Below are 8,568 nucleotides of genomic sequence, written 5' to 3' on the forward strand. Positions count from 1 at the left end.
GCACCAAAATTCAAGCTATTTTGAAGTAAATAGAGAGACCTTGGTTTTAGGGGAATAGTAAAGTGATTAGTTCATGGACCATTTAATCCAAAATCAAAATTAAAGTACATGGAGTAAAATGTTTTCTATAGTTTTTAAACATTAAATTGAACTATCATGATAAATGTATAAAGTATTTTTACTGCAAAACATATACTTTATCTTTACATAAATAATTCAAATAGAACATAATCCATAACATGTACAAGTTTTTAAAAAATCTGTATAATGTGAATTTTCTAAAAGTAGATCTAGTCTTTATTTTTACATTAGAAATGGCCTGACAGTTTCTTTGGGAATTTCCAGTCAATGGTTTTATAAAATGAAGGCTAACACAAATCTAAGTCACAGGCCATTGGGTGCATTAATGTATAAGCCATCAATTTGGGGTCTTAACAAAGAACGACAGGTACTACATGATGCAGAAGGAGACAACATACATCAGATCTCCAAGCAGACTTAGAGACTGTATTTTTAATTACTAAATAGGTTGATGCAATGCTATTCCATAAAAATAAATCTGATTACCAACTACAGACATGTTCAAAATGTCTTCCTTAAAGTGGAATGACCATAGCCATCACGCCCAAATACAAAAAAAAAAAAAAAAATTGATAATAAGCCAGTGATAAGGTAGATCTTTTTGGAAAGCCTGATAGTTACTGTACTCTTTTCCTCTACCAAATGGTGATGTTAAGAGAAAATTCTAATTATTTTCACCTAATAATTAAGTACTGTAGAAAAATGTTGTTCTAAGGATAAGTTTGGCAGGAACTGCTTATTAAATTTCCAAATTAGATCTAAATAAGACACAAAATGAGACTCAAAAAAAAAATGACACTACCTAGCTAGACATGTAAAGATGATGGCGATTGATGATGGTGGTGGTGGTGGTGATGCTATTAAAAGAACTGCACACTGAGTAATAGGAAAGGTCCACCGTGCAAATTCCACTCGCACAGACGTCAGGTGTGATCTGGCTGTGAAGTCCCCTGCCGATTCTGCAGTGAGCAGGTACAAAAGCATCCTTGGGTATCACTGGTACCAACTTCTCAGAGCTGCTCCTTCACTGAAACGTTGCAGTGCAGGTGGGTGAGGAGCCAGTTTAAGTGCTTGTTCTTTTGGTTGGAGAGATCTGAAATTTGCTTATTTAGTAATTAACTAAACATGACCCAAATTTCAATTCAAACACACTCGTACTTGTAGACATAGCTACAAATCAGCCCTACTTTCTACCCACAGAATGATTCACTCGTGTAAGTATATAACAGGAGCAATGAGAGCTTTGAATTAAAACCCATTTTCCACTCTTGACTATGGCAGGTAGGTCAACAGTTATGGACATTAAGTAACTTGCTGCTTCCCACTCTTCATGTTCAGTCAGCACACTGTCATCTATGTCGTGGCAGGGGACAATCCTGCTCAGAATCTCCAGGGACCATGTTATTGGTCCTGGACACATTAATTGCCACATCATTCCTCTACCCAGGGGCCTAGGCTCAGAAAACCCCTCCCAACCCGAGTAATGGTAAAGCTAAGCTGACTCTGCTGTGGAATCTGAACAGGAAGGAAAGGGAATCAACCAGTAGAATCCAAGGGGTGAAGATACCGGAGAGAAGCAGGGATGCTACATGTGATAGTCATACCAACCTGAGTCAAGACCCAGAGAGGCAGGAGGGTAAATACTGGAATCCCACAGTCAGTCAGGCTGAGTCCTAACAGTAAACATCCTCTGTACCTCCTGGGAACAAATGAGCCTATGTAACAAATGAGGGATACACACACACACACACACACACACACACACACACAAACATGCAAGGCATAGAGGCACATGTCATAATCTCAGCTGTTGGGAAGCCTGAGGGAGGATAATTTTTTTTCTTTTTTTATATTTTATTATTTTTATTTTATGTGTATGCGTGTATTGCCTGCATGTGGGTAAGTGCACCCGTGTTGTGCAGTGCCCATGGAGAACAGAAGAGGCTGTCGGATCCCCTGGAACTGGAGTTATGGACAGTTGTTAGCTGCCATGTGGCTGCTGGGATTCCAACCCGGGTCTTCTGCAAGAACAGCCAGTGTTCTTAATCGCTGAGCCATCTCTCCAGCCCCATGGGAGGATAATTTTTAAGTGCAAGACCAGACTGGCCCACATGATCTCAGATTTGAGACCCCGTCTTCAAAAGCAAAACAGCAACCAAGCATGGTAGTACACACCTTTAGTCCCAGCACTTGGGAAACAGAAGCAGGTGGATCTCTGAGATGGAGGCCAGTCTGGTGTACATAATGAGTTCCTGGCTGGCTGGGGCTACAGGGAGACCCTGTCTCAAAACACTAGGGAAAAGGAGCAAAAGAAAACAAACCAGGGAGACACAGAGATCTAACCAAGGAGCTTGTACATGCTAGGCAAGCACTCTGCCGCAGAGCTCTAACCGCAGCTCCAAAGATACATTTCTGAGGGACTTTTGGCTAGAATTTTTTTTCTCTAAGCAAATTTTATCAGAATGATGACTAGGGTCAGAGATTTGTTTTCAGAATACTTATACATATTAAACAAAAAATTATAAAACATTAGTACACTATTTTATTTTTTAAAGTTGCTATAATTTTCATTACTCTGTAAATGTTAGGAATTTATTCAAGCATTTGATAACTACGAATTGGGGCTCCTGCTGTTTCCAAGAGCAACTATTATGAACAGAACTGAACACACTTATTTTACAGTTCTGGCCAAGTATGTCTCTCTTTGAAGGCCTTCCCCCACCAGAACATCTTTTATAAATACATTACATACCAGTGTGCCCAAAATCTTGGTTCATAGATCCATTAAGTTTGATATCCATATTCACATTTAAGATTATTAACATTTGTTCAGCACATTTGTAAGGTTTATTAAACATGTAGCCATTAACCAACAGCCTTTGGGGCATATGTACAAAATTAGAGCAGTTTAAGTATTCTGTCAAATGCTATATTAGTGGTATTACTCATGAAAAATGTCAATGGGAAATCTATCCATTAGATGTTTGTCAGACTAGAAACCTTATAAGTGATCTTCCAGCTGTTTGAAGATGTTATTTACAGATAATAGTGAGTTTTTCCTTCATTTTACTGCTGTAATTTCCTGTGGGAATTTTGAAATGATCATATTCATAATGATTATGTTTAAAATCTGGACTTAGTACTTATATAAAGGAAATTCAAACCAAAGAATGAATCTTTATACAATTTTTTTATTTTTATTTTTATTTTTTTTTGAGACAGGGTCTCCCTATAGCTCCAGCTGGCCTGGAACTCTCTATGTAAAACAGGCTAGGCTTGAACTCAGAGATTCACCTGCCTCTGCCTCCTGAGTGCTGGAACTAAAGGGTATACCCCCAAACCCAGCTACATTTTAAAAAAATTTAAAAGAAATTTAATTGTGTGTGTATGTGTGTGTGTGTGTGTGTGTGTGTGTGTGTGTGTGTTACACATGATTGCAGGTGACATGAGTACAGGTGCCACAGAAACTAGAAGAGGGCATCAGATCCCCTGGAGCTGGAGTTACAGACAGTTGTGAGTTACCCTATGCTGGGAACTGAACTTAGGTCCGTTGGAAGAATAGTAAGCATCTTAACCACGGAGCCATCTCTCCAGCTCCTGAACAGATCTTTGTACTAGAACAGAATAGGCTTTTCGAGGTACAAAGCTTTCTGTATTCTCTAGGGTGAGGCCTGCTGATGATCATCTCTGTGTCTCCCAGAGTCCAGCAGCAGCACTTTTCATTTGTTTGGAACAGGGTCAGACTATGCAGACCAGGTTGGCCTCAAACTTGCAGACCTCCTGCCAGTTTCTGACGCCTATAGAAGCACTACTTGTTAGGCAAATGCTCCTACTACGAGCACAGAAAATAATTTTTAAAAATTAGCCAGGCATGTGCTACCATATTTAGCTCAAATTTTTTTTTTCTAGACCAAGGCTGTAAACTACCAGGTCTTCTTTTTTTAAAGATGTGGTCTTACTATGTAGCCCTGGCTGGCCTCAAACTCACTATGTACACCTAGCTGGTCTTTAGCTGCCTCTGTCTCCCAAGTGCTAGAATTAAAGATGTGTGCCACCATGCCCAGCCCCAAGGCCTATTTTTTTTGACATATATCTTCTTCCCTTCCCTAGTAACTCAGCAACACATTTCCTTAAAGTAGTAGGCTATGGACAGACCTAGATTTCAACTCTACTAGGAAGCTCGATTTGCAAGATTTTCTGTGGAGATATCCCTAAAACATGGAGAGAGAATGGGTGGGAAGGAAAAGAGAAGAGAGAACATGAATAGAAAGAGCTCTAACACTGACCTTTCAAGGAAATAGAGGCACTTTGCTTCACAAACTCTGGAATTCTCCCAGGACCCCTGGAATGTCTGAGTTTGAGAGAGCAAGGTCAGGTAATAAAGAGGCATTCAAATGAAGCAACCAACAGAAACAAATCATCTTGTATCCCCTATGCCTGATTGTCTCTGTATCTTTCTGTGAGTGAACACAAATTCACAGTCACTTGGGTTAATGAAGAGAGTCACTTTAATAGACTTAGAAACCATTAAATATATACCAATTGAGGAGTTGTTTAAAAACCATATGCAAGCTCTTCTATGGCTTCAACTTGATTACTGTCTTGTAAGAGACTTAGAAACTCATATCGGCAAAATGTCTCCTGACACAGACAGTACAACTTTATTCACAAGAAAATCTTTCCATCTGTTCACTAAAATACATTGTGAGGAACTAATGCACTGTCACAATAAAAGCACTACACAGCTAGGAAGAGAAGGAAAATTCCTCAGCCTAGGAAAAACCACTGTTAGCACTATACCTAACGGTAAAAGACTGGAAACTTTCCTCTAAGATGGGGATAAGACCAGAATGTCCACGCTAGTCACTTCTGCTGATATGATCTTCTGCAAGTTTCGACTGGGAGAATTAGGCAAGAGAAAGAATATTTTTTAAAGGTCTAGATCAGAAAGAAGTAAAATCATCTCATTGCAAGTGGTATGATCTTATACATAGAAAACCCTAAAGAATCCTTACAAACAAAGCTGTGAGCTGGTAAGTGAGTTCCCCAAGACTATGGGATGCAAGGTCAACACAAAACAATTGACATGTCTGTCCCCTAGCAATGAACGAGATCTCAAGATGAACTCAAGAAAACAATTCCACTTAAAGTAACATCAAAATAAAATACTTAGGAATAAACTGAACAAAGGAAGAGCAAAACTTGAACATTGAAAAGCATAAATCACTATTGAAAGAAACAGAAATGGAAAGATCGCCCATGTTCATGGACTGGAAGATTTAGTGTTATAAGGACAGTAAGTAATATTCTTAATTCATTCACAGATTTGATATAACCCATATCATAATTGTAACTATCTCCTATGCAGTGGTATGTGTCTGTAATCCCAACATTCCTGAAGCTGAGTCAAGAGAACTAAGTTCAAACTAGCCTAGGCTACAAAGAAAGTTTAAGTCCAGCCTAGGCTATTGAGATGCTGTTTAAAAACAATTAACAAAAAAAGAAAAAAACTCAGTTGTCTTTCATGAGAAAAGGACACATTGCTCAGTGGTGAAAGTGTTTGCTGTTGCTTGCTGGGGCTCAATCCCCAGATCCCATGGTAGAAAGAACCAACTTCCAAGGGTCATTCACACACGTGCACACCACACCACACCTACACCCACATACCATACCACACCACACCAATAATTAAATTTAAAAAATAAAAAAGGACACATCAATTATAAAATTCATGTGGAAATGCAAGAGACCAAGAATAGCCCCAAAAAGGTGAAATAGTCAAGTGTTGAAAAGACTCCTATTTCCTGATATCCAAACTTACTACAAAGCTGTTCTCTTCTGTGTGGTTCTTCATAAGAACTGACATAAAGATGCCTGGGAAGAGTACAGCCCAGAAATAAACCCACTCATCTATAATCAACTGACAAAAGGTGGCTTTCCTTAACTTAATATATAAGACAAGCCTTTAAAGAAAGGGATCTATCATTCCAATATTAAAATTAGGATATTTATATGACTTGTACTAATTTAAAAATAGGCCTTCTGAGTGATTAAAAAATACTGAATAGGGCCAGGCGTGGTGGTGCACACCTTTAATCCCAGCACTTGAGAGGCAGAGGCAGGCAGATCTTTATAAATTCGAGGCCAGCCTGGTCTACATAGTGAGTTCCAGGACAGCTGGAGCTACAGGGAGACCCTGTCTCAAAAAAACAAACAAACAAACAAACAAAAATACTGAATAAAAAAATATAGATAGTTCTAGAAAGGCTGAGGCAGAAAGAGCTGGAGTTTAAGACCAGCCTGGGTTACACAGTAAGAGCTTGCCTCAAAAAACCCCAAACAATATACGATGTGTGCACACACAATAGATATAGATACTAGGTTAGTTTATCTCAAAGCAAAAATTTTAACTTTCCATTTCTCTGCTAGAAACAAAAATTAACAGTTCTCACATAGGCTGAAAGCTAAACCTTACAATGATTTTATGATTTTGTACTTTAGTTCCAAGTATTTCACATGAAAAAGCAGCTGTCAATTTTCGTCAACTTGACACAAACCCAGACACCTGGGAAGAGGGAATCTCAGCTGAGAAACTTCCTCTCTCAGGTTGGCCTGAGGGCATGTCTGTGGGGCATTTTCCTGACTGTAGGACGATGCAGAAAACCCAATGCACTGTGGGCAGTGCCATCACTGGGCAGGTGGGCCTGGGCTGTATTAAAAAAGTTTTGGGGTTTTTTTTTTTTTTTTTTTTTTTTGCCAGTAAGCAGCAGTTTTCTATGGTCTCTGCTTCAGTTCCTGACTCCAAGTTTTGCTTTGGTTTCCCTTGATGATGGACTGTAACTTGTAGGTAAAATAACCCTTCCTCCTCAAATTGCTTTTGGTCATGGTGTTTATCACAGCACCAGAAAAGCAAACTAGGACAGTAGCTATGATTTTGAAACTGATAAAACAAATATGTGTATTGTGATGACCATTAAATAAAAAATTGACTTGTATCAGAATTCAGGATTTGTAATTTGAATATTAATTTTCACTAAGGAAGTAAAATTTTTCTGTCATCTGTATTATGGATAAGTGTAAAGTCTTATCAGAGTAACAATACCAAGCTTGTAGATACAGATAAAAACCACATTTAATAAATTATTGTATATTAATTAGTATAGCAAAAAATCTCATTGTGTTTCCTTTCTTAAACAAACAAATAAGTGCTTTAACAATTATGTACTACCAATGCCTTCACTGGGTGATTGGCAGAATTCCAGAAGTTGAAAACAATACCAGTAACAGCCTAACAGCAGGACCCTCTCTCTATGACAAAATGCTGGGAAATTTTAGTTTTAGTGGGATGGGCTTACATGAGTGTTCCAGAACGCCACTTCAGACATAGTGACACAGAAGAGTCATTTACTCCTTATAGGCGAAAAAGCCAAATAATGTTCCCTCTAGCTTTTACCTATTAAATGTCACTTATGCTTTGACCATGCCTGGATTCATGTTGATATTTTTTAAATATAAACCATAAGATTCCCAGCAAAGTTACTAAATTCCAGGCGTGGTGGCACATGCCTTTAATCCCAGCACTCAGGAAGCAGAGGCAGGTGGATCTCTGAGTTCCAGGCCAGCCTGGTCTACATAGCAAGTTCCAGGTCAGCTGGGGCTACAGGGAGACCCTGTCTCAAAAAGACAGAAAAAAAAAAAAGTTACTAAATTAGATTTACTAAAAAAAAAAAATGAGTCTTTCTGTAAAAAACAGTATGTTTTAAAATGAAATGGAGATCTTTTTTAAAGGTTAAAAACATTCAGTTTTATGGCTTACAGGGCTTATACTGAGTTCAGTATTGTATAACTGTATTAATTCAACAGCGAACCTAAAAATTTTATAACCACTTTTGAAAGAGATGTATCTTTGCTCTGGATACTGTTATTGAGTATGCTAAGGCTGTAATGAAATGTTTCTTCTAAAGAAAATTAAAAATATATTAAAGAGGCAGATGCAGGTAGATCTCTGTGAATTCAAGGCCAGTCTGGTCTACACAGTGAGTTCTAGGACAGCTGGGGCTACAGGAAGACCCTGCTTCAAAAAGACACACACACACACACACACACACACACACACAGACACAAATGGGGTTATTTTAATGGAGGGGTTTACAAGGAACCTTGGGGATAAAGGGAAAGAAGGAGCTCAAGAGAGGAGAGACCATAGGAGAAAGGTATTAAGGGATAAATGGGAAAAATGGGGAAACCATGGTAGAAGGGTTAAACTATGAGAGAGATAAACAATGCCTAGCTAGTTTTTAAAAAAACAGAGGGAACCATATTAGTCCAACAACCTACTGACAAGTTATACATACTGCTAGCTCAAGGAACATAATCTATGTCTAGTCAAGGTTTATTGGAGAACATTTGGTTTTGCCCAAGCTTTATCTATGTAGCGCATGGTAATTAAAAATACCAGACTGGTGGAACTAACCTTCTTGGATGTTT

Source organism: Nannospalax galili, unplaced genomic scaffold (assembly GCF_000622305.1).
Source record: "Nannospalax galili isolate Female #2095 unplaced genomic scaffold, S.galili_v1.0 scaffold257, whole genome shotgun sequence".
Lineage (NCBI taxonomy): Eukaryota > Metazoa > Chordata > Mammalia > Rodentia > Spalacidae > Nannospalax > Nannospalax galili.